Genomic DNA, 27,832 nt, shown 5'->3' on the forward strand with positions numbered 1-27,832 from the left:
AATGGCCCCTGCTCTTCAGGAAATCACCGTCTGACGAGAGGGGTGATCATGAAAACAGGTGACAGTGCAAACTGATAGGAGGTATTATTGTCCGAGGTGATGAGTGATGCTTTGAGGGTCAGTGGTCTACTATCCTTTTTATTTTCATTTGTTTATTCATTTGTCATTCACTCAACAAAACATTACCAAGAAACCAGAGTATGCAATATGCTAATCACAGCTCTGGGGTCCACAAAAATGCGTTGGTTAAAATTATGTGCATAAAGAGCCTTTATTGACTTATTAGAGAAAACACGTGTGTCAGATGTGTTCTGTTGTTCCTTCAAATCTGTTACCTGCCTTTTATACTCTGTTCTGTGACCCACACAGTTCACCTTTAATGAACTTCAAAACTGATGGATTTCCTCAAAATGTGTTTTCTATAGGCAGACCATTATACCATTGAAATTCCTTGATCAATGTTCTCTAGCCATGGAAAATTATATGCATTTTTTTAATTTTAATATTTTCTTCAGTTATGTCCACAGGGTCTGTTCCATATGCATGACAGTAAAGACATTTTTTAATTTATAGGCTTTTCCCTCCTATATTAAGTTTTACAAATTATACCTCTGCCATTGTAATTTGTTGTTGTCGAGGCTATTTTAGCAAGGCCATTTTGTTTTTTAAAAACTGGATAAATTTTGCAGATAAAAACCACATTAAGGTAATTTAATATTTTGTCAATTTTTAATTATATATATAGATAGATAGATTGTTATCAATATGTTGACTATCTCTACCTGCAATATTTAGTTGTGATTTTTTCTTTACCTAAAAATAAATAATTTTTAGAGTTGTTGAACTTCAGAAGAATTTTTAGTTTTACCTCTGCAGGTTTAAAATGGCAATGTCAAAATACTTTGCTTCACATTGTTCATCTTCTTGGGTTTGTATATGTATAAAAGCACTTAGCACATCATATTGAGATTCATGCCTACCTCTCCCAGGAAAATGTGAGCTCCTGGAGGGTAGAAATTAAGTATTATTCACCTTAGTCCGTGCCCAGCCTGCCCCAGATGGTGTTGAGTAAATGTGGGTTGACTGTAGAGTCATACATTTTTTTGTTTTCTTTACACACTCTTCTGTGAATGGCTTTCCAGGTATTTCATCTATAGAAGGAACCAGTAGAGTGTTGACAACATTCTTAGATTTGGGGATCCTGAAGTACAGCCCTGGCATCCACTTAACTTTGGGTAACTCTGTTCATACTCTTGTCATGATTCAGGCTCATTTATCCACACTCTTTCCCAAACGCTGGCCATACTCAGTCTCACCCACCAGGACTTCTGGTCTTCAGTCTATTACTCTTAGGGTTAGATGCTTGCCAACTAGGATCTACAACAGGAGCTGAGAGTAAATGAGTTAAAGAGAAGTGGGGAGGAAGGAGCAGAAAGAAGAAAGGGAAGAAATGTTTTGTCAGGGTATATTCATTAGCCTCCTTATTGAAAGATCCATGGAGGGAGCAAATTCCTCTATTTCATTCACTATTGTGGACCCAACTCCTACAACACTTCCTGACACATAGTAGGTGCTAAATAAACATTTTTAATGGATGGAAAACCTGTTAAGGACACTTGGATTTCCTAAGAACCCACTATTACAGGTTCTATGCCAATGACTTTCACTCATAATCTCACATTAAATATTTCTTAAACCATCTTTGTGAGGTAGGTCACATTACTTGTGTTACAGAGAACACCAATACCTCACAACTGTATATAAACTGTTACTCACAACTATATATAAACTGTTAGTAACTCTTCACAGATTAAGCATCATGGGAAAAGATTGGTCAGAGTGAAAGGAACTTAGAGATGATCTAACCCAGTGGTTCTAAACCTGTGGGTCGCAACCCCTTTGGCGGTCAAACGATGCTTTCACAGGGGTCGCCTAAGACCATCCTGCATATCAGATATTTACATTATGACTCATAACAGTAGCAACATTACAGTTATGAGGTAGCAACGAAAATAATTTTATGGTTGGGTCACAACATGAGGAACTGTATTGAAAGGGCCAGAAGGTTGAGAACCACTGACTAACCCAACCCTCTCATTTTACTGATGGATTAAAAAAATAACCCCTGGTAGCTGAAGTGACTTTGCTGAAGTCTCACAGGGGTTATGTTTGGAGGCTGGACCTGAACTCAGCTCTCCCACTTTAGCCGGGACCTCTCTGCTCTGCTTTGATGCCTGTTGCTGTTCCGATCACTGCCCCACATGTAGAGAGACTGAAACCACCAGCCATTTAGTTGTTTAGCCCCAAAGAGAGCCAACTGTAGGTGTTCTTTAAATCACATCCACAGTCACCCACTGCACCACCTTCTGACCCCCATCAGCTCTGTGATTTTGTTCATCTGCCCAGGGTGGCCTGGCATGCAGCTCTTGGCCATCTAAGCCCCAGCCTCATATGTGGCCCTGAAAACTGTAGGACGTCTATACTTGGCAGAGGAACAGCTGCCAAAGAACAGAATATGCTCTAGTTCTTGTTTTAACTTGACTCCATTGTTCACCAAATATATTTCTCCTTCTATGAAGTATCACTGAGCAGCTTATGACAGGATTTACCATTTAAACCTGTAATATAAAGATTTCTCTTTGTCCCTGTTTTCTGACAGTTTGTCAAATAAGGCTAATGGAGATTGCTAAAAGCATGACTGCATCAGTAGATAATTCCTCAGGTGAGTTCTTTGCATCCATGCATGCTGCAGACGGCAGAATCAACAAGAGGCATGAGGATCAGGAGGCAAAGGAAGGGGAAATGCAAATATGAACTCCTGCTTCCCACGGGCACTAGTTCTTGCCACTCTGGAGGCTGCGGGCTGGATTCCTCAGGCTGGCACCGCAGACAGTGGACCTCATATCCTCGGCACTCCCCTGCTTTGCATCTCAAGTAACACTTCCCTATTGCCCTCACTTATCTCATTCTGTACTGGTCTAATAAAGTGAGATTATTTGTCACTCAGAACCATATAATTTGATTGCATATACAATACATAACATGAACTAGGTGCTTACCAAGCAAACGAGTCAGTAAGTAGATGTAAGAGACATCAGTTAATGGTGAACTCACACCCACATCACCTCCTGGGTGGACTATTGTTGCAAGAGTCTCCTGACCAGTTTCCCTGCTTCCTCCCCATCTCCCGAGCATCATCTCAGAGTGATATTTCTAGAATATAAGTCTCATCATGCCACTCCCCAGCTTAAAACCCTTGAATGTTACATTAAAATGTACAGAATAAAGCACCAATTCATCAACAAGGTAGACAGACAGATGCTTGAAAATCTGGCCCCAACCTACCAGCCTGATACACTCCACCTCGTCCCACGTCATCTCTCCTCCAACATTTGCCAACTTATTTTCCAACAAGGCAGGCTGTTATTTTGCAAGGATTACTGTTGTGCCTTTTCTCTATCTCATGATCATATGTAATCAATAGAAAGTGAGGGAATCTTTTGAGCAGCCTGGACGTGGCCATAATTTTTACCTTGGAGTTGAGTTCTGTGCTTGGTAGGAGAAACATCACAAGACTGATCTCAGTTGACGATGGTAGAGATGAACATGTCCTCTCACAAACACATTACTCCCATGTAACCATGAAAAAAATCTCACACAGCGCTAAACAAGGCACTCCTGTCAAGGTTATCAAAACAAGGAAAGGCAGAGAGGCTGCCACAGACCAGAGGCAGCTAAGAGATGTGGTAATTAAATGTAGCACAGGACCCTGGGGATGAACAAGGATGTTAGTGAAAAGCTAGTGAAATTAAAATAAAGTGTAGAGTTCAGTTACTAGTAATGTAGTCATTAATGGTTAATAGCAATGCACCAATGGTAGTTTCTTAGTTGTGGCAAATATACCATGGTGATGTAAGATGCTAACGATCGGGGAAACTATATGAGGAGTATGTAGGAACTCTGTACCATCATTGCAATTTTTCTGTAAATCAAAACCATTAAAAAATTAATTAAAAAACAAATTCCCACAAGCCTGCTGAAACTGGCTCAGTGCTATAACATACCTCCAGAAGACAGCTTTGGAAGGAAGATGAACATTAACGGGCTAGTGAAAAATCACAAGCTCAAATCCATTCTGCAACCTCACCAGCTGCGTGACCTTGAAAATCTATGAGCCTCCATTGTCTCCCATAGAAGACAGGATTAGCAATACTTGTCCCACCTACTTATTTCAAAAGGAGGGGGAAAAACAACAAAGAATTACATGTTGAGTGCCTAATCCATGCCAGGAAGGCAGCTTATAAATCTAAATCTTTTTTAATCCTCCCAATAACAGCAGCCACTAAAAGCCCATTTCACAGACTAAGGCAGCGGTTCTCAACCTGTGGGTCGCGACCCCTTTGGGGGTCAAACGACCCTTTCACAAGGGTCGCCTAAGACCATCCTACATATCAGATATTTACATTATGATTCATAACAGTAGCAAAATCACAGTTATGAAGTAGCAACGAAAATAATTTTATGGTTGGGGGTTACCACAACATGAGGAACTGTATTTAAAGGGTCAGAAGGTTGAGAACCACTGGACTAAGGAGCCTCACAGAGGCTAAGTAAAGGGTCGTGTGTGTTAAAGACAGATTTGAACCCAGGTTCTCTACCTCCTAAGTTTCTCCCTGCCTTCCTTCCTTCAGGCTGCCTCCCATGGAATATAAACACAAATACTTTGTAAGTGCTACACAACTCTACAGTGATCCCTGCTTCCAACATAAATGTCTGAGAGCCCAACTGAGTGCCCAAGAACAGATGTCAGAAATGTTCTCCAGCCATTTGCTAGTATTGAATAGAGCTCCCCAATGGGGACGGGTTACTTGAGTAACCTTCTAAGGCATCATGAACCTGCACCTCCTGTGAGCGCTCATGTTCCACTTTCTAGGTTTTGGGGGGTTGCCCTGGGGAATGCTCAGCCCGCCTTTGGCAGCTTCACAGACTCCTTCTTCCTGCTGTTCAGTGTTTTATCTCAGTGCATCCCAGGCAGGAGCCAGAAACGCATATTCGGTAATAAGATACAATAATAGTGTATTGAATTCAAATTGCCACTTCTGCCCAATGAAATTTAATTAAGCACAAAAGTGGGTTCCTACAATGAAATGCACATGTGTTCTTTAAAGTCTTACGTGCCTTTGGGTATTTGGGAAATACCCTAAATGCATGTTGTTACAGGAATCTTGTTATCAGCCAGAAAGAAGGCTTTAGATCCTAGGTATATATTTTGAAATATGTGAGCATCTTGGAACCTCGATGTTAATGTGTCAGTTTATCTGCATGAGCTAAACTGCATTTTGTGCCCAGGCCAAGATATAATCTTTCCCCTCACCAATCAAGATACAATTCGCTTTCCTAGTTTAAAGTTTCAGCTTTGCTTGCAAATCCAGACTGAGCTCTCCAAAGATCTGGGGAACTAAGATGGTTGCTATTATTATGTTCACTCTTTGTAAGCGTACTAACTGCCTTTTGACATAACCATTTATTATCAAGTGTTCATAAAATATCATAAATTTCTAATCTAGATGGCTATTAAAGGCCATCTTGTCCAATCCCTTCCTTTTATAAATGAGGAAACTGAGGCCCAGAAGGGTGTCTAGGCCAGGATGGCACCATGAGACAATAGCAGGGCTGAGCCTATAACTCAGGCTCCAGGCTGGTAGCACCCAGCTCACAAAGATATACTCTTTGGGACTAGGGGACCCACTATTAGATTACTAGATATGTCACCGAGTCTCTCTTAAAAGTCATGCCTCTACTGAAGGATGAAGAACATTAATCAAACCGGGGAGAAACATTAGATGTACCCCAGATGAGGAGCATTTTAATTTAAAAAGGGGGAAGAAATTGTATTCTTCATAATGTATCATAAAGGCAAAGGCTGAAGAACTGTTTCTGCTTAAAGGAGACTACAGAGATAGGACAACTAAATGCACGATACTAGAGGAGGAAATGTTTAAAGGACATATTGGGTTAATTGATCATTAAAATACAGACCATAAATTGGACAAAACTGTTTCACTGTTGAACTTATAGAGGTTCATAACTACTGTACTGTGCTCATAGAAGAAGCTATCCTTATTCCTAGGAAATGGATGGTGAAGGACTTAAGGATAAATGAACAGGACATGTAACTTACTTTCAATTTGGTAAAAAAAAATGTATATAGATAGATAGACAAATAGATAAAATAGGGCAAAATGATAGCAATAGATGAGCCTGGGTATAGTCTGTAAGAGTGTTCTTTGTTCTATTTTTGTAAGTTTGAAATCATTCCACATAAAAGTTAAAAATAAATTAAGCCAAGCAAATGATTACACCGGCACCACAAATTATAACCACTCTCCATTCAAGAGCAAAGGAAGGCATTTTAAGAACATCTCCAAAAATATAGTCATGCATATTTACTACAAAACCAAAATCTCAATAAATGAAAGCAATGAGCAGGGTCACCTCAGAAGGCCTCCCAACTTGGTGCTTATGCCTTGATTTGGGGCTGGCACTACCGCTTCTGGGACTGCTGCCACTTACCCATTTAGTTATGATCTTTCACAGAACAAAAAGAAAAAAAAACAAACCCTTTCTATTATCCTAAAAACTGCAATGAGAAAATTGATACCTATCGAATACTACAAAATCTTTAACCTACATGTTTTCTCTATTTAAAAAAAAAAAAAAAGTTAAATGTTACATTTCTGGATATGAATAGGAAATGGTCACATCAGGCCATACTGAGGGTCCTGGTTCTAGTGAGGAAAGACAATAACCATTTCCCTGGTGGCTGGAACAATGAGCTTTATTTACATAACCATATTCACACTGGCCCAGAACAGCCACGCCCGCCCATCCCAATGGAAGGCAAGCCCTCTTCTCTGAAGGTGCCATCTGATTCTAGGCAGTGCCTGTCACTTGTTGGCTTCAGGAGCCCTGGCCAGTACTCCCTGTCCACGTGAACCATGTGGCATTGGTATTCCCCGAGGGTCAAAACAGATCTTGGCCACCTCTCTGTATCCCTGGTACTAAGAGGTTTTCTGACATCTTCTGTTAATAACAGGGGAGGCTTGACTAAGTCATTCACAGATAAATGTATACCAGTAGGTCTTGCCCAGTGTGCTTAGAGAGCTTGGCATGTGCTCTGTTCTGGAGAAGGAACTAAGCCCAAAGGCTGGGTCCTGCCCTCAGGAAGCTTGTAGTGCACTGGAATCGCAAAGAGTACACAAGGTAACCATAGGCAGCCACACAGGCCATGCACCCTAGAGCCCGGGATGCTCTCTGCCCAAAGAAAGAGAGCCCGTGCAGTAACCCTGACACACAGGCCACTGACATAGCGATGTTTCTCTCCTATGGACTAGCCACTTATCATGAGCAACCCAATGTGCCATGCTCACTGGTGCCTTCTGGCCTCTGTGCTTACTGTTCCTTCTGCCTGGAACATTCTCTCTCACCGCAACCCTCACCACCTAATATCCGTCTTCCTACCTCCAACCCACTTCCCTTTCTTTGGTTAACTTCTACAGCGTCTAGTTTAGATGTTATCACCCCTGAAAAGTGTTTCCGGACCCTTTCCCTCTTGGCCTGGCTTAGAGGTCCTTCCTGTGTTCTCCCACTTGGCCACACATTGGCCCATTGTATCCCTTATCACATTACAACAAGGTGGTTACAAGGGAACCTCTACAGTCAGACTGCTTGGTTTCAAATCCTGGGTCGGCCACTGGCTTATTATTCATGTCTCCTATGGCTTATTATCTCATTGAAGTTCAAGCCAATCATCTATGAGGGTTACTGCCCTCACTTCATAGGTAAGGAAACTGAGTTTCAGAGAGGTTACACCCAATGTTGCTCACCTGGGCAGTAGAGATTCAAAGCCAACTCTGCAGGATATTAAAGACACCAGTTTTAAGCAGCATCCCAAACTTTCTCAATCAAGGTGCTAAAAGCTGTCAGGGGGAGGTCTGGGCAGAAGGAGCTGGGGCCTGCCTTTCTGGGAGAAGTCACGCAGAAGTGTCAGGAGTTGTGAACTGAGACTCATCCCGGGAATTGTGTTCTAAGGAGAGAACCTGCAGGAGACAATTCTAAGAAACTGTTTGAAAAACATTAGTTTAGCTTTCATATCACACTTAGTGAAACAGTGTCCATGGTTTTCCTGTCTATGTTCATTTTCATTAGGAGGAGGGAGAGAAGTGAATTATGCTAACAGTGGCCCAGTCACTCCTTCCCACAGGAGCTTGGAATGTTCCCCATGTCCTAGAGCACAGAGACGACCAAAGACACATAGAAATCCACAGAAAAGTTATTCACAGTTGAAAAAGAAGACAGTAGAACACGGAGTTTAAAATCCTAGGTTTCAGAGTTAGACAGAGCTCAGCCAGCCTCGGATCCCTGTGTGACCTGGGAGAGATCATTTAAGATTCAAGTTTTCTCTAACCAGAGTTAAGCTAAATATTACAAGTCAAATGAGCATGTCCAGCAGATACTCAAAGACAGGGGAGGAGAGAAGTGCAAGGATGAGGAGGTAGAGTGTATACAGACAGCTTGTCCTGCCCCTCGGGTAACACCTCTAAATGGTGCTGGAAGAACCCCATTCCTATTTCTCATGAAGCATCCACTTCTACTTCACAGTTGACCCCAAATCCTTCACTAATAAACACGTTGCTGTAATTTCATCTCAGCTGTTTATTTAGAGGTTTCAAGTGCTAAATTTTGATTTTGAGGGCAAACTATCCTTCAAAAATAGTTTCAAGATGCCTTAACTTGTGCAGCAACTTAAAGAAAATAGCTTATGTAGTGCTGTAAGCTTCTCTAGCTGAACACTAGGGTCTTCTTTTAAAAGACTTACTTCCATCAGTGTATCTCCAGGGATCTGTATTTTAATCACATTCCTTTTCTATAGTTTTAGAATCATTGTTACTGCTGAAAGAAGGAATGGGAAGGCAAATGCCTTTGTTTGTTTGATATATAATCTCATTTTCTGAAAGTTGGCTCATGAGAGAGGCTGCATGAGGGAGAGAACGTAAGGTGGGCTTGGACCAACAGAAGAGCACTACGGGGCAGGAAGTTACCGAGATATAGCGGAAGGCCGCTGGCAGGCAGAGTCCAGGCCTTGAGTCCCTGCTTGATGGCGATGCATTGGCCAGGCTCCTGGATGTGACAGGAGCCTCTAGAAAGCTGGCATATTCCCCTGAACCTTGCGTTAGTACTTTTAGTAAAAGTGTCACTTAATATTCTTGGGCAGGCGGGTAGGATGGCACAGTTTGAGAAGTACTGAGTTTATCCATTTTCCAAGACTGTCAATTGAGCACATGAAAAAAAAAAACTGCATGAGTAACAAAATATTTTATTTCTACGTAATTGCCCCAAGTTTGGCACCAACAAGGTTACAGGATGTACAATGATAATAAACATGGAAACATTTTTATTATTATTTTTCATTGTGATATGGAAACATGTTTTGGTATGTGAGATATTTTAAGTTATTAGGTGACTGGCTAGCATCCCAGGTGTTGCTGGCACCACTCTTTCTCTCTCATTAAAACACGTAAGTCCTTGCTCAAATTTACCATTCGTTTTCTACCTATAGCTGCCCAGTAAGAAGTCCCGTCATTACCAACGCCTAGAGTTTAAAGAACCTGTCAAACGACTATTGACTTGGGCTCAGAATTAAAACTCTCTCTCTTCTCTGTCCACAGCTGAGTGAGTCTAACTATGACCATTTGATACTATAAGCTGCCACACTGGGACCTCAGCATGAGGCCATGAATGCCATTTGCCCTAGGTTCTGAGTCATATCTACCTAGACACAGTTCTAAATCTGACAATAACTTACTCATTTCATAGGACATGTTTAGAGGAGGGAACCCCCCAAATTAATTTTATTCATAAAGATAGGTTACTAAAGTTTGTTTATAGCTTTTGTCCTCCTCATTATGAATTGTTAGGACAGAGCAAGGGTACTTACTGATACAGCAAACTTGAATTTTCAAGACTACTTACATTTTTATTATAAAAGTAATAACAATGTTAAAGAAAATTTTTTAGAAAAAAATGAGTAAGGATTAGTGTTTTGAATCCCAACATTCCATCAAAAAATTACTTTTATCATATTGTGTTTTCCTATCTTTAGTTTACATAATTGCAATCATAGAACACATAAATTTTTAAAATCTGATATTTCATTTCACTCTCAATTTCAAACACTTCCATGTTGATACACATAATTTTTATTTTTTATTTCATTTTTTGGTCCAAAATCTACAATTTTTCTGGCTGCAGAGTTCATCGAACACTATAATTACTTAGTCAATCTTCTAGTAATCTGGACACTTGATTTTCTTCCAATTCATTATTATTTCAAAAAAAGAAAGCTACAGTAAGGAACATGTAAGTATAGTTTTTTCTTAAAATAAATGCCCAGAATTGAGATTTGTTAAAGGTAAGAACATTTTGGATTTTGACCCAAACCATGAATTAGCTCTGGGGGAGCCCTTGGTGAAAACCTTTGCCATTTCTCTTGCCTCCTGAGTCTGGGACATGCCTTCTCCAAGCTCCCAAAGTCCTCTTGGCTCGCCCACTGCCCAACACTCCCAGACCAGCCAGGCAAATGAAGGATGCGGACCAGCATTTGGAGATCTGACTAAGAAAATCCCAGTCAACTTCACACTTCATTACTTTATCTCTGCCCTCCCTTCTTTCTAAAGAAATGCCATTTCTTAAAATGAATGGGGTGTGGATGAACCTCCGTTACTTGGGTGCACTTTTAAAAATCCACAGCTATGGCAGCCTAGCAAATTATCTGAACTATGGATGTGACTGACACACCCATGGGGCTAATGCTACTTCATACATACTGAAGAGGGTTTGGCAAGGAGCAAAGGAGATAAAATATGGGAAAGTGTTTTCTACATAGCAAAAAACATGCAGAAAATGTAAGTACTATGAAGCATCCCTATATTTGCCACACAGGTAACTATGTGGTATAATGGGAAATATGTATATTTGGACTTTGTCCCCATTTCCTAGCATACGAGCTCCTAAAATACTAGGAATTTCCTGAGTGATAGCCAATATCTGAGTTTATGCTAATGGTGTGACACTCTAGAGACCCTGTAGCCAATACCTGAGTTTATTCTAATGAGGTGACACTCTAGAGAACTCTGAATCTCTTCAGGATGGAGAATGGCTGCTAGAAAGACCAAGCCATGATTAGAGGGTTGAAACTTTCAGTCCCTACTCGCACCTCCCAGAAGGACTGAGTTCAATGACCAGTGGCCAATGATTTAATCAAACACGCCCACATATTAAAACTTATATAAAACCCCTTAAAAGACAGGTTCAGGAACTTTCAGGTTGGTGAACACACAGAAGTGCTGGGAGGGTGGTGTGCCTGGAGGGGGCTTGGAATCCCAGCATCTCTTCAATTTGGCTGTTTCGGAGTTTTATCCCTATAACGACCCAGTAATGGCCAGTTAAAAGCTTTCCTGAGTTCTGTGAGTCATTCTAGCAAATTATCAAACCTAGGGAAAGGTCATGGGAACCCCCAAAGTTGTAGTTGGCCAAGCAGAAATGTGGGCAGCCTGCCCACCCCATTTTCAGCTGCTGTCTGAAATGGGGGCAATCTTGTGGGAATGAGCCCTTTAACTTCTGGGATATGATGCTAACTCCAGGTAGACAGTGTCAGAATTGAATTGAATTCAATTCAATTGAATTGAATTCAATTGTTGGGCATCCAGTTGGTGTCCAGAAAACTGCAGAATCGGTGTTGGAAAAGACTCCACATATTTGGTATTGGTGGGGGGGAAAATCTCAACATGGATCATTTGGTGATCTTGTTAAAATGCAGATTCTAATTCAGGAGTAAATCCCTCAGCACTCCCAGTGTGGTTCATGGCCCACCAGCATCAGCCTCACAAGGAAGCTAGTTCCAAACCCAGAATTTCAGACTCCATCCTAGACCTACTCAACCAGAATCTTCATTAACAAGATCTCGAGGAGAGTCGTATGCAAGGTAAAGTTTGAGAAGAACTGGTCTGAGTCTCAGTGTTCTTATTCCTAAATGTTTTATAGATGGCAAACAGTACACACTCAGTAAGCGGAAGCTACTACAGACATTGCTCCAGGTTCAGGTTCAGGTTTAGATTTAAAAGAGTATTTCTCATAACTGGGCACAGAGTTAACTGCTGATAGGTGTGAGGTTTGTGAGCAGGTGGAAGATGGGCTGTACGCTTGGCACCCTGAGCAGGCCCTGCAGATTCGGCATAGGAGGCTCAATGCAGAGGTAGCTGCTTGTCCTAGGGGGAGAAGGTATATCCAGGGGCGCCATTAGGTAGAACACAACATGTCCTTCTTAGGAGCAGTTGCAGGGTGCTGTGAGGAGAAATTAGACTGAAGTAATCATGCCTGAGACATCGGCTCATATCCTGAGTCCCCAGAAGGCAGAGCTGGTCAGACCCTGCCTTGAGCTTCATGTCCATCCCTCCAAACTGGGCCCTACACCAAGAGACTGGCCAGTGAAAGGCATACTCTCACCATCCAACCTCTCTCAGCTGCTTCAGGACTTCCAGAATGACCTCTATTTTTATTACAATAATATTTTGGGGGGAGGGGAATGCTTTTCCAGAGTTAAATTTATAAAATTAATGGCAGAGCCAGCTATAATCTAAGGCTTTAGAACTGCAGTCTTACCCTAACCTCCTACATACAAAACTGGGCCATGCAACCCACATCAGCAGGCTCAGCCACACTCGGAATCCAGGACCCATCCTGATGTGAAGCAAGAGGGGATTAAACACTCCCAGCTCAAAAACAGGAAACATCAAATGTCCTCTGTCTTCTCCAAGCCTTGACATTGAACCCGATGTAATGCTAGAGTCAGACAAACATGGTTTTACATGTTGGCTTTGCCTGTTCTTACTCTATGTCCCATGGAAAAGTTACTTCACCTTTTTATAACTTAGTTTATCTCACCTAATAAAACAAAGACAACAATAGCTATCACATAGAATCATTGTAAGATCTAATGAGAAGACATAATTATAACAGCTAACACAGGGTGTAAAATGAGTCAGGCTCTAGTACACAGCTCTTTACATGGATTCATTCATTCACTCTGATGCATATTTATTGGATGCCTACCATGTACTGGGCATTGTTTTCTGGAGTCTGGAATAATAATAGTTAATATTATTGAATGCTTACTATGTGCCAGGCACATTTCTAAAAAAGTTATTCCTTTTTACCAGATTTACTGAGGTATAATTTGTATATGAAAAATAACTGCACAATATTAATGTATACATTTAGTGAATTTAGAAATATGTATACACTCATGTTACCAACACCACAATCCAGGTAGTACACATACACATCACCACCAAACGTCTCCTTGTGTCCCTTTATTGAATAAACACGTTAATTGTAAGCAGCTCATTCACATTTCTAAGCAGATTAAATCTTCACAGTACTCTATAATTTTCTTTAATCCTCACAATAATCCAATGAAATATATATTATTTTCCCAATTTTAAAAGTGGGGAAATTGAGTCATAAAGTGACTCAGGAGCAGTGTAGTTGGGTGGTTCCAGCTCAGAGGCTGCCGTCAAGATTTCATCCACACTGCAGTCACCTGAAGCTTAGCTGCAGCTGGAAGGCCCACATCCAGGTGACTGACCCACGTGGCTGTGGACTAGCTGCCACGGTTCCTTCCTGGCTCTTGGCAGGAGGCCTGTTGCTGGCCATGCAGCCACTGCACATTGCCAGCCCTCAGCAGATGGGAGCTGACTTCCCCAGAGAAGTTCTCCTAGCCTTCAAAGTGACACACCATCATTTCCAAAATTATTCTATTGGTTTCCCAGGACAGCCCTATTCAGTGTAAGAGGGGGCTTCCTCGGGTGTGAAGACCAGGAGATGAAGCTGGTGGCTTTCCAGCATGCCCTAACTTCAGAGAGTTAAGTATGAAGACAATGTACTATGGCAGAAAGAACACTTGTCTAGGAGTCAGACGGCCGAACCTCAGCTCTATGGCGATCTGTGTGCCCCTGAAAAAGTCACTTTACTTCTCGGGTCTCCAATTCACCTATAAAATAAAGCTGGTGTGCTTTCTTCCCAAGAGAGGAATATTGGCGCCTGATATTTGTGGGCCTGGAATATCAGATGAAGAGTTTGAGTAGCTGCCCTGACCAGTTTGGCTCAGTGGATAGAGCGTCGGCCTGTGGACTCAAGAGTCCCAGGTTTGATTCCGGTCAAGGGCATGTACCTTGGTTGCGGCCACGTCCCCAGTGGGGAATGTGCAGGAGGCAGCTGATTGATGTTTCTCTCTCATCGATGTTTCTAACTCTCTATCCCTCTCCCTTCCTCTCTGTAAAAAATCAATAAAATATATTTTTTTTTAAAAAAAGAGTTTGAGTAGCCATTCCATGAGCAGTGGGTGAGACTTAAAGATTTTTAAATTTAGAGATACAGGGCAAAATCATATATATTTGAGGACTCCTCTGCAAGCAGTCTGGAGAATGAAGTAGAGGGACTGAGACAAGAGGCAAGCAGACCAGTGACAGGAGGTGCAGGAATGAGGCACAGGAGCCCATTCTCAGGTGGTTGTACGGTATTAGGAACAAAAGCCCAGAACCAGAAGGGCTTGGGAGCCCACCCATCACCTTGCTGCCCTATTTCTGTTTGTGCAGCATTCATGAGAAAAGGTCTACTTAGTGTCAAAAAGAGTGTAAATCTCTATCCTTCCTTTGCTGTCTTCTGAAATGACATCCTGTGTCTTGATGAATTTCCTGGTTTTAGAGAACCAGTAATCTTTGCCTTGGGACCCAGAATCCACTGAAGGATACAAAACCAACAAAAAGACAGGAACTATAAGCAAGGCTATCTCCACTGGTCTGCATTTCACGTCAGATTCAGGGAAGGGTTTTGCTCTAGTCATTTAAGTATTAAAAATTACACATTTCTCAATGGCAAAATAGGATATGCTCATCAAGCTGGAGGTGGAGGGGGAGATAGAAAACAGAAAAATAATACACTGAAGTCCAGGATCCATTGAAAATATGTCTATTTTTTTCCCTTGAATTCAGAAAGAGTTTCAGTATTTGCTATGTACAAAATGCCAAAAATGAGCTGATAGGGTACAGGTTTTAAAGATACAATGGAGACAAATATGAGTTCAGAACGACCGCCTTCACTGAGTACAGCTAGTATTTCATCAGTTTAATTTTTTCTTATTTTCAGTGTACATAGGGTGGGGGGATATAAGCTGCTTTAATAGCTACTCTTTGAATGACAGGAATGTCTTCTATCAAATGCAACTCTGAAAGATTAAAGAAGAGCCATAAAAAATAATTTTAACAGCCACGATCCCCTGCCCTCCCACTTAAATAAACTCTGTCTATTCTATTAATTATTGTATTACACCATAAACTACAGAGGTAGGAAACTCCCACTCTTTCCACAGATTCAGTCATGCATAGAATGTGTGTGATTGATGGACCAGTGAGGTTGAAATGTGCAAATGGAGATGAAACATCCCAAGATTAAACATCTCCCAGGTAGGGGACTGGCACCTTTCCAGCATCTTAAACATGGCCAAGCTGTGCAAGGATGAGTACTCAAGGTCTCAGCTTGGTCTCAGCCACAGGCTGGAATAACCCCTCCCCTTCTTGAACCTCTAAATGTGTCCCAGAAAACTTCCTCTTCCATGATCTACACTCATTTACTCAACAAATATTGACTGAGAACCTGGAGAGCCCCCTCTGAGCTAAGCCCCGGGGAGACACACTGTTAGTTAAGAAGGATTCCAAGGTCAGAGGAACTTAACAGTCTGGGGTAGTGTTTCTCAATCCTGGGTGCCCAGTAAAATTATCTAGGGCTTTAGAAGAGTTCTGATGGCCCCCACTGCTCACTATTAAATTATAATCACTGGATGAAGCCCAAAGGGAGCCAAAGTTGAGAATCAAGAGGAAAGAAACAAACAGGTGATTGCCATTCACTGTCATTAAGGAAAGTACAAGGTCTGTTGGAGCCTAGAGGAAGGACCTCATACTGACTTTGAGGGAGGTTTGAAGTCACCTGACATCTCATGCTATGCTTGAAGAGGAAGGCAAGGTAAGAAAAGAGGATTGAGGGAGCGGTTTGAGCAAAATGAGAAACAGTATGACATCCGCAGAATTACAAGATGTGCAGTGTAGCTGGAGCAAAGGGTTCTATGGAGGAGAGATAAGTGGTAAGACATGTAGCTATAGAGAGAAATCAAATTGTATTCATCCTTGCTCCTAGACCTTCTCAGCTATAGCCAACCAATGAGTTTGTACTTTATACTGAAAATCATGGGAATTAATGAAAAGCTTTGGCTGGGGAATAAACTAATGTCTCAACCACGTTTCTAGTTTAGAATCCCCCTGCCAGTGGATGAGAAGCAATGGGTGGAGAAAGGTATATGAGAAGAGGTGAGGAATAGAGCAAGAAGGACAGTTGAGACACTGGTGATACAGAGAAGGAAACAGGTGATTTGGGACTGAACTATGGCAGGGAGGATGGAGAAAAGGGTAGATTTGAGAGACAATAATGGCAGAATACATGAAACTTAGTGACTGATTACATGTGAAGTAAAGCGAAGAGAAGACTGACTAGCAGCTTCCAGGCCTGGGTGACCAGATGCCTGGGTGACGAGCTGGAGCAGACAAGGGAAACACTTTACTTTTCCTGGCACCTGTCCAGCTGTGGCTCCTGCCATCCTTTCTCTTTGACCATTTCACAAGCTAGTCATGCCTCCCATGGGCACCTGAGGAAAAGACACACAGATTTCATTTATGTAGATACTACAACAACGGGAAACCAGGATATTTTAAAGGTTTCTAGTTCTTTAAAGAGTTTATTACAGCTCAGCCCTCATCAGGGTTTCACTACCATCAACTAGGGCAGATACCTTCTCCCCCTCCATTTCTTGGTCAGTGGGTGAGAAGAAACTCCAGATAGATGTAAGAGTCTGTCACCCTGGCCAAGGAAGCTGAGGGATACCTAGTTTCTCTTCTCCATAAGCAGGATGAAAGAAGTGCAAAGCAATGTGAGGGCAACTCCTCTTCAGCATTCCTTGCTCCAATCAGAAGCATTATTTGGGGAGCTCAAATAATGAATGGGATGAAAAGAGATACATAAAATTATAACTGGTTCTAAAGATTAAAAAATATATATATCGCCTAATACTTTATGCCCAACAATTTCATTTTTAGATATACCCCTGAAAGAAAGTACATATGTGGTATATATATACCAAAAGGCATGTACTAGACACAGCCGTGGGCAAACTGCTGGCCGGATCCGGCCCGTTTGAAATGAATAAAACTAAAAAAAAAAAAGACCGTACCCTTTTATGTAATGATGTTTACTTTGAATTTATATTAGTTCACACAAACACTCCATCCATGCTTTTGTTCCGGCCCTCCGGTCCAGTTTAAGAACCCATTGTGGCCCTCGAGTCAAAAAGTTTGCCCACCCCTGTACTAGAGTGTTCATAGTGATATTATTAGCAAAGCCAAAAGCAGACAATTACCCAAATATCCATCAGTAATTTAAAGAATAAGTAAATTAATGATCTGCAATTACACAAGACAATATGAATAAATGTGAAACAACAGAAGACAAAAAGTACTGCACGATTACATTTACAGGAAGTGTAAAGACAGGCCAACCTAATCCTTGCTGTTAGAAACAAGAATAGTGATTGGGGGCCTCAGGGGTGGGATGGTAAATAGTCCTGGAAGTCAGACCCAAGGTAGTTTCCAGAGTGCTGGTCAGGATTTCTTTTTGGATCTGAGAGCTGATGATATGGGTATATTTAATTTGTGGAAACTCATTGAGCTTGAACTTGGGAGGGAATGGAAAGAAACAAAACTTTAAAGGAAGTTTGCATCTAGATCATAAAGATCCTTGACTTCCAAGTAAAGGCTTGCTCTTTGGTGGGTAAGCAATTCAGAGTCACTGACGAGTTTTAAGCAGGGAATGGGCATGATAAAAAATGTGTTTAACTTTAAGAAAGTTCTCCTGTGCTGCATGGAGTAAAAATCATGGGGTAAAAGGACATGAGATGTAGGGTGTAGTGGGTTGACTAGTGCCCACCAAATATTCATGTCCACTTGGAACCTCAGAATGTGACCTTATTTGGAAACAAGGTCTTTGCAGATGTGATTAGGGTAAGGACTGGGGTGAGATCATACTGGATGAGGGTGGTCTCTAAATCCAATGAAAAGTCCCTCATAAGAGACAGCAAGGACACAGAGAAGAAGGTGACATGAAGATGGAGGCAGAGATTGAGGTGATGCAGCTAGAGGTCCAGGAATACCAGGAATTGCTGGCAACACTGGAAGTTAGGGATGGTTTCTCCCTCAGAGTCTCCAGGAGGAACCAACCCTGCTGATACCTTGATTCCAGACTTTGGCCTCCTGAACTATTTTAAGTTCTATTGTTTTAAGTCATAAAGTTTGTAGTGACTTTTTTATGATAGCCCTAGGAAGTTAATACGCAGGGAGATGAATTAAGTGGTTAATGCTCTGGTCTAGGAGAAAAAACAAACCCTTAATTAGGGTGAAGGTATCTGGACAAAGGGGATAGGCCAGACTGAAGCAATGAAGCCAGGAAGGCCAGAAAGGGGTCACTGGTGGACTGAGGAAGAAATGAGGGGAGAACATCAAAGATAGTTTTGTGGTTTTCATCTGGGTCATTAATCAGAACTGAAAATATAAGAGGAAGAGTGATGTGAAAAAAGTAAGTCACACTTTGATAATGAAATTGATATAGTTTACTGTCTTTAAACTCTGCATTTAAAAGCACATAGGTAGGCTATTAGGCTTTCTCTGTGTACATTAGATTGAATAGGAGGGAAAGCAGGAAGGAAGGGAGAGAAGAGACGACAGAGGGAGGGAGGGAGGAAGGGAGGGAGGGAGGGAGGGAAGAAGAAAAGAGAAGGAAGGAAGAACGGGGATGGGGGGGTGGGGGGTGGGGGATAATTTCAGGGAAGGAAAAGAGAGTTCTTAAATTACTGCAAATTATGATGCAATGTGATAATAGTGTAAAAAAAAATCTCTGGCACAAAGGAACTCCTGAATGTCAAAGCCAAAGTCCAAAAGTCAAAGTATAAAGTTAAATAATTCAAAAGAACAGGAACTCCTGGACAATGCTCAGTTTCATTTCTCTAAACAGCCATAAGTGTAGGTTACATGTCAGGTGTACCTTTGTCATTGGGAAAAAAAAAATCACGACATCGCGGATATATTTACAATGGGCACAACTCAGAATAGTTGATGGTAGAGAGTGGGGCCCTGGCATGGGGAGGAAGAGGCAGGAAATAACTGGTCATAATGTGAAGAAGAAAAGGGTTAGTGGTCTACTAGAGAAAGTAGAAAATGGATATGAGTCTGCTTTTCAGACTCAGGAAAACTGGGTGGATTAAACTACTCTTGCTCAGCCCCGTTGGCGTCTTCTCTCCTCGGATGCTTACATGACTGCCCGTGATTCATGCAAAGACAACAAAAACCAAAAAGATGAATTATTATGATAATATTTTTATTCAAGATAACTAAGGGCTTCTTCATTTCAAATTTATTTTAACTCCACTCCACAAATCATATTCAAAATCTGAATGACTCAGACCATGCTTGAATATGGTTTTCATGCGCGTCCTAAGGATTACTATGGAAGATTATGCCAAAACTACTTTTTATTTATTTTTTTTTGCATGTGACTAGGTACTAAAGGATATATAAGATGAATAATTATGAATTTTATTCCCTTGGACATATGATAGATTTGTACAATATTCTAAATTGGAAATGTGTACAAGATTAGTCTTTTTCCCCCTTTTTGGCATGAGCCATGCATGAATTTCCTCTTGTGACTACTTGCTCAGAAATCATAAAGATAAAAAAGCATTTTTCACCAAATTGCAAAAGCAGAGCTTGTATATTTATGAACTATAAGGTACAGCCAGAGAGAAATTTTTCTACATCTTCTGCACTAATCTCACTCTCAATTAAGTGCTGTCCATTTTAGAGCACAAACTCATAGATGATATTTATTTCTGTTTCATTATAATTCTTTGTAAGTGCTTAAACCAACTGAATGGTAGTTAAAGCCTTCTCTTCTTTGTTTTGCCCAGCTTTCTCCTCTTCTTATATGCATACATATTTCTTATATTTAAAGAAAGTATTAGTAACCACAAGTAACCCTGTAATTTAAAGGTCAGTCTAAAAAGAGAATTAAGTCCCTATTATTCTCCACCTTATAATGTACACACACACATACACACACACACACCACACCTACACACACACGTGCACAGCCACAAACACACACAGCATACACACTAGGATGACTAACCAACCAGGTCTGACTATAACAAAGAGTTCTCAGGATATAAGACTTTCGTTAATAAAACTAGGAAATCCTGAGCAAACCAGAAACATCTGTCACCCAACATACACACATATGACACAATATGAATTTTCCTCCAATTTCAATTGTTTTAAAGGGCTGTAACTACATAAAACTCACTTTGTAGCCCACTGTTCCTACTCTTATGCAGCATTGTATAAAAGGTGCCAGCCAGTGCAATAAAGAAATAAAAACACAAGGAATAAAGATTATAAAGAAAACTGCCTCTCTTCACAGACAACAATGATTATCTGTGTAAAAAGTCCTTTAAAAAGCTACTAGACTTAATAAGTTTAGTAAGATTGAAAAATACAAGGTTAATATAATGAAAATCAATGGTATTTCTATATACTAGATTGAACAATTATACATTAAAGTTGAAAAACAATAGCATTTTTAGTAGCATCAGAAAATATGAAATATTGAGGAATAAATCTAACAAAATATATGGAAAACAACAAAATTCAAATTTTTAAAAAATCAAGGGAAGGGCTAAGTGAATGGAGATACTATGCTCACATTTTGGAAGACTCTACAGTTAGGATAAGTTACTCAATTGATCTATAGATTCAAAGCTACCATAGTATTAGAATTGACAAGGAATTTTAAAATATGTATGGAAAAGCAAAGAAACAAGAATAACCAAATAACTTGGAAAAGAAGAACAATGTTGGAGAAATCACATTATCTGATTTGAAGACTTACTTAAAGCTATAGAAATCATGACAGTGGGGTAATGGCAAAAGGACAAAAAACACAGATCAGCAAGGGGAAAAACAGAATCCAAAAGTAGACTCACACATTTGATTTTCAGCAAAGGTGAAAGGCAGCTTTTCAACAAATAGTATTAAGAAAGAACTAGTTGGACATTTATATGCAAAAAGTGAACCAAAACCCATACTATACACAACATACAAAAGTTAACTCAATACGAATCATAGAACTAAAAGTAAAATCTGAAATTATAAAAATCCAAAAACACAGGATGAAATCTTTGTGGCCTTTGGTTAAGCAAAGATAAATTATATACAATGACAAAACATAATCCACAAAAGAAAAGATTGATAGATTGGACTCCATCAAAATTAAAAACTTCTGTTCTTCAAAAAACACCATTAGGAAAATGAAAGGACAAACCATAGACTGAGAAAACATATTTACAAAACACATATCTGATAAAAGATTTGTATCTCAAACATATTTTTAAAACTTTTAAAATTCAACAGTAAGAAATAAGCAATTTTTAAAATGTAATAAGGTACTTTATCAAAGAAATAAAAAAAATACAAGAACATTAAAAGATACTCAATGTCATTTAAAAAAGAAGAAGAAAGTTAAAATCCCAATGAGATAGCACTGCAAAGCTATTGGGATGGCAAAAAAAGAAAGAAAAATAAATAAAACACCCTAACAATACTAACTGCAGGAAGTGCTGATACAAACACAAACAATTGGAAACCTCATATTTTGCTGGTGGGAATGCAAATTTGGTACAACCACTCCAAAAAACAATTTGGTAATTTCTTACAGAATTAAACATACAGTGGTCACACGACCCAGTAATCCCACTCCTTGGTATTTATCCAAGACAAATGAAAACTATATCTATACAAAAACCTAAACATGAATGCTTATAGCAGATTTATTTATAATCGTTCAAAAACTGTGAACAACCTAAATGTCCTTAGGCTGATGACTAAACAAGTAAACTGTGGCACATCCATAAATGAAATATTTTTCAGGAAAAAAAAATTACTGATATACCCAACAACATGGATGAATCACAAATGCATTATTCTAAGCTAAAGAAATATGACTCAAAGGCAACAGGTTCTAATACTCTATGATTCCACTTACATGACACTTTGGAAAAGAAAAAATTATCAGGACACAAAACAGATCAATGGGAACCAGGGACTGGAGGTCAGAGAGGCATGACCACAAAAGGCCACAAAGGAATTTAAGGAGAAGGGGGGTTCTTCACTAGGTCTTAATTATAGTGGTGGCTACATACTGTACTACAAGTTATCAAAACCAATAGAATTGTACACTAAAAAAAGACAACTTTTACCTGTAAAAGAAACCTTTGAATTATAAAGGTGCTTTAGGTGGGAGTTATCATTTTTTAAATTCTCACCAGAGGATATGTTGTTACTGATTTAAGAGAAAGAGGGAGAAAGGCATCCATATGAGAGAGAAACATTGATCAGTTGCCTCCCGACACTCCCTGACCAGCATCGAACCTGCAACCTTCCATGTACAGGAAGATGCTTCAACCAACTGAGCAACCCTGCCAGGGCGGTAGTTATTTTTATAAATTTTGTAAGAAGTCCCACAGACCCCCCTTCAATCACATCATGTTTTTTCTTCCACCAGACACAGCTCATATGGCTGTGCTGATACTGGATGACACCTCCATATGGTTCCCCAGCCAAATGTGTGTTTGGAGCTCTCTCAATAAACAGCAATTGAAAACAAAAGAACTAGACATGAATCCACTAATATGGTTGATATTTTTTGCCTTGAAACAATTTTTTTTAATATTAGGTCCAGGATTGTTGTGTTACCGCAATAGTCAATGTCTTTTTCTCGTACACACATTCAGGTACAATCTTGAGGGAAACAAAGGTGGAATTTTCTGCATTTAATTTAATTCAAAGCAGGGATTTGTATTTCACAGGAACTGATAGGACTTGAGCAACACTATTAACCAATATCTACTCAAGGTTAATCCTACACCCATTTCAAGTTCAGTTGGAATTTACATGCTGGGTGTATCTCTTTTGTTTTCCTAAATCTTACTTTAAATAAGTCTATGTTTAAACCTTTTTCATTACACTCAGAAGTCCCAAGGTAATCATACTTATGACTTCAGCTCATTGGTATTAAGTTGAAGTTAGAAAAGATAACTAATGAATCAAAGATTCTGACAACATAGAAATTCTTCCTAAGTGAATCCTTAATATCTGTAATACTTGGCTGCTTCTTTCACTGACATTTCATTCTTTTCAATTCACCAACATTTTAACTGAACATTACTATTCATATTATATTTTCATTCCTCAAAACAAATTGCTTAAGTACTTTTTAAAATGCCAACTTCTAAACTTGGCTTTGGAGATTCTAATATTAATAAGATAGGTTTGGCCTTCAAGGAGTATATATAGTAGATCAAAACAAAACAAAACAAAACAAAACAAAAAACAACAAGCAATTAGAAGTAACCAACCAATTGCCTCACCAATGTAGGCATAACAACATACGTGGATCTTCAAATACATGTTACTGAGTTAATTAAAAAAGAATGAGGTATGTAACATTCGCATTTATGTAAATTTAAAAGGCATCCATACAAAAATACAATGAACATTTTGAAAAAAATGCATGCAAATAAAAGGATACACAAAAAACATATCTGAATGGTTGCCTATGGAAGAGAAGGAAAGGGGAAGTAGAGAAAGAAGGAGAAGAGGAAGGAAGTATAGTGTACAGTCCCAGGACTTTTTCTTCAAGCTGTTTGTAGAGAAGGAGGATTCATGTGGTGTAAGTTGGGAGACACTCGCAGCCTTTTGTCATGATGCAGGAGAGACTGAATGAAATTAACACAGAGGAAAGCAGAGAGGAGGGACAGGAGAAACTGATTTCCAATGTCAGTGAGCCCTTATATCCAGTCTTGTCTAAAGCCATGTTTACCCCTACTCTTCCCAAGTGGGTGAGAAAATAGTTTTCCTTTATGCTTGGGCCAGCTTAATAGGATTTTTCTGTCATTTGGCAACTTAAAAGTCCTGATAGAAATCCTATGCTTGCTATGTCTGTTTCAAATAGCTCCAACTTCTACCTCATATGACTTGCACAGCAAATAAATGCTTGCTAAGGGAAGTTAATTACAAGTTTGACTTTGAGACCCATGAGCTTATATTTCCAGAGTATATATCTATTTTTTACTTACCAAATCACTGGCTTATTATAAAAGGATACTAGAGGCCTAGTGCACAAAAATTTGTGCACTCGAGGGGGGTGTCCCTCAGCTCGGCCTGTACTCTCTCGCAGTCTGGGACCCCTCGGAGGATGTCCACCTGCTGGCTTAGGCCCGCTCCCTGGGGGGATTGGGCCTAAGCTGGCAGTCAGACATCCCTCTGGCAGCCCAGGAGCCCTCAAGGGATGTCCACTTGCCAGTGGGGAGCAGGCCTAAGCTGCAGCCGGACATCCTTAGCGCTGCTGAGGAGGGGGGAGAGGTTCCCACCACCACCGCTGTACTGGCAGCCATCAGCCTGGCTTGTGGCTGAGCAGAGCTCCCCCTATGGGAGCGAACTGACCACCAGGGGGCAGCTTCTGCATTGAGCGTCTGTCCCCTGGTGGTCGGTGTGTGTCATAGTGGCCAGTGATTCCCAGTCGTTCTTCTGTTATGGTCAATTTGCATATTACCCTTTTATTATATAGGATAGAGGCCTGGTGCATGGGTGGGGGCCAGCTGGTTTGCCCTGAAGAGTGGTCCGGATCAGGGTGGGGGTCCCGCTGGGGTGCCTGGCCAGCCTGGGGGAGGGGCTGAGGGCCGTTTTCAGGCTGGCCACACCCCCTTCAGGAAGGGGGGGCCCGCTGGATTTTCTGGCCAGCCTGGGTGAGGGGCTGATGGCTGTTTGCAGGCTGGCCACAGCCCCCAGCCACCCAAGCTCCCAGTGGAGGCTGGCTGAAAGCAGGTATCTGGGATTTATTTATCTTCTATAATTGAAACTTTGTTGCCTTTGAGCGGAGGCCACAGCCGGCCAGGGAAGGCAGGAAGCTTGGCTTCCTCCATCGCTGGGGCAACCAAGCCTCCTGCTTGCTCCAGCTCCGTGGATGTCGGCCGCCATCTTGGTTGGGTTAATTTGCATATAGTCGCTCCGATTGGCTTATGGGGGTGGCTTGTGGGTGTAGTGGAGGTACCCTCAATTTGCATGTTTCTCTTTTATTAGATAATATAACTCAGGTGCAGTCAGATGGATGAGATGCATAGGACAGGGTTGGGGAAAGAGTAAGGAGCTACCATGCCCTCTCCAAAGTATATATCTTAACTAACAAATTTTGAAAGAACAAAAGTTGGATCTGCCTATGTTAAAAAACAAACAAAAAGACTGACAAACTATGTTTGTCCTAATATTGCTAGCTAAATTATTCTGTGTATCCCCTGAACTAAGCAATATAGCACAGTTTGGAAAAAAATTTTCCATCAAGAATATTTAAAATAAAAAATATTGTGTCCATTATTGGGAGAGTTTAATGATCTATAAAATAAATTTATTCACAATAAAATATTCTATGATTGGTTTTTTTTATTTTTTAATAGCAGCAAAGATGGATAATTTGGCCAATCATTGATCTGTATTTGGAGGCATTAATAAATGTATAAATTTAACAAATGTTTTATCACTACCCAAAGTATTTTATTATGGCTAACAATTATAAATATAAAGAACTTTCTTTGTCCCAAATTTATTCTTCAATCCTGTTAGAACCGATGGGAGGAAGGGAACTAAGATGTCCAAGAGAGAAGATGGGCTGTCGCATCCACTGGAGACCCAATCCTTAGTCAACTACTGTGTTTCTTATCCCAGAACTTGGTCACACACAGAAGATAGATCAGCGAGTTATGCCCTTCCCAATACAAATTTAAGTGATTATAAGCAAGGCCTTCCTCTGAGATCAATTGTCATTTAAGCTGAAACCATTTCAACCCAGGGCACACCATTGGTAAATGCTACAGATATGCTCTATAGATTCCCGCTCAATTTCTTCAGATCTTGGTTCTTTTGCCTCACATCACAGCGACGCATCAACAATACTGACAAACAAATCAGGAATGTGTTGTGCTCATGAGCTTGTTTCTACATTGTCACGTCTAGAGCTCAGGAGGCACATCATCTGTTCTGAAATGTCTATATTAGGTGAAGAGCCTCCTACCATGCAGAAGCCTCCTGTCTCTGCAGCTTTTACCGACATCATGAGACACAATGGGGATAATCCACCACTGGATTATGTCTGAAAGCCTTGCTTTCATATTTTCTTGACATGACTGAAAAGAGTTGATCATACAGTTCTACCACTGATTCTGTCTCATTAATTTTTATTCCTGTTGTAGTCTATAATCATCAGAATGTCATTTAAAACAACACACAATATAATGGCTTCTTCAAACCAGGAGCCTTGTGAAAAATAAACATTACCCATGTGTCCATGTGTTGTAATAATGAGGTAGATGAAAGTATACCAACTTGGTTGGAATCTTGGCTCTGCCATTTTTTAGAGTTGCTTTATCTCCTTAAGTTTCCATTCCCTTAACTACAAAATACATTATATTTTTCAAGCACCTACTATATGTTTTGATCTGTTTAAGATTCAACAGTAAATAAAACAAAAATCCCTACCCTCACTAAGCTTATATTATAGGGAGATATATTAAAATAAGTACATAAAGCACACATTTTGACATTACTTCCTATAAAAATAACATTTTGGGTATTTCCACATTATAATAAAAAAGAGAAAAGTGTTTATATAAAGTGCAAGATATAAAAAAACTTTAAAAGGAAAAAACAAATTAGAAAATCAGCACTTAGCAGCCACCATAGTAATGATTATAGCAAAACTTATCAGCTCATGCTAAAACTTGTAGGTGACAGTTTCAAAAGAACCAGGACATTTCCATGGTATCAAATCTATTCCCAGAAGATACTTATTACTTGAAAAGAATTCATGGAAAGAGCTGAATCAACACCCATTTTCAGGAAATAAAATTAACACTGACTTAGTCATCCAGTGCATTACATTAGTTTGGCCACAACATTTTTACAAGGAGGGAAGCTGACAGAATCCACCTTAACCAAGGAATCAAAGATAGCATCTCCAATAATAGGAAAAGGAGATATTATATGCCTCCTGAGGTGAGGCACTGATAAGGGTACAAAAATATCTTCTGTGGTATTTCCTGTCACAAATGTATAACCTGAAGACAATAATGAAGAAATCTACAGTCACTCAAATTGAGGGGCTTTCTACAAAACAACTGACTAGTACTCTTCACAAATCCCAAGACTTTGCTAAAAAAAGGAAATACTGCAGAACTGCTTCAGATGAAAGGAGACTAAAGAGACATGGCAACTAAACTCAGTGTGTGATTCAAAATGAGATTCTAGAACAGAAGAAGACATTCTTTTGCTGCGATGGATACTAGTAGAAAAATTGGCAAAATTACAAGGTTTTTAGATGAAAGAGTAATACTATATTAATGTTAATTTTCTAATTTACTATCATTATAATGTGGTTATAGAAAGAATGACCTTGTGTTTAGAAAATACACATTAAAGTATATAGCAATAATGGTTCAGGAAAGAGAGAGAGA

The sequence above is a fragment of the Myotis daubentonii genome, chromosome 11 (genome assembly GCF_963259705.1).
Source record: "Myotis daubentonii chromosome 11, mMyoDau2.1, whole genome shotgun sequence".
NCBI classification, from domain to species: domain Eukaryota; kingdom Metazoa; phylum Chordata; class Mammalia; order Chiroptera; family Vespertilionidae; genus Myotis; species Myotis daubentonii.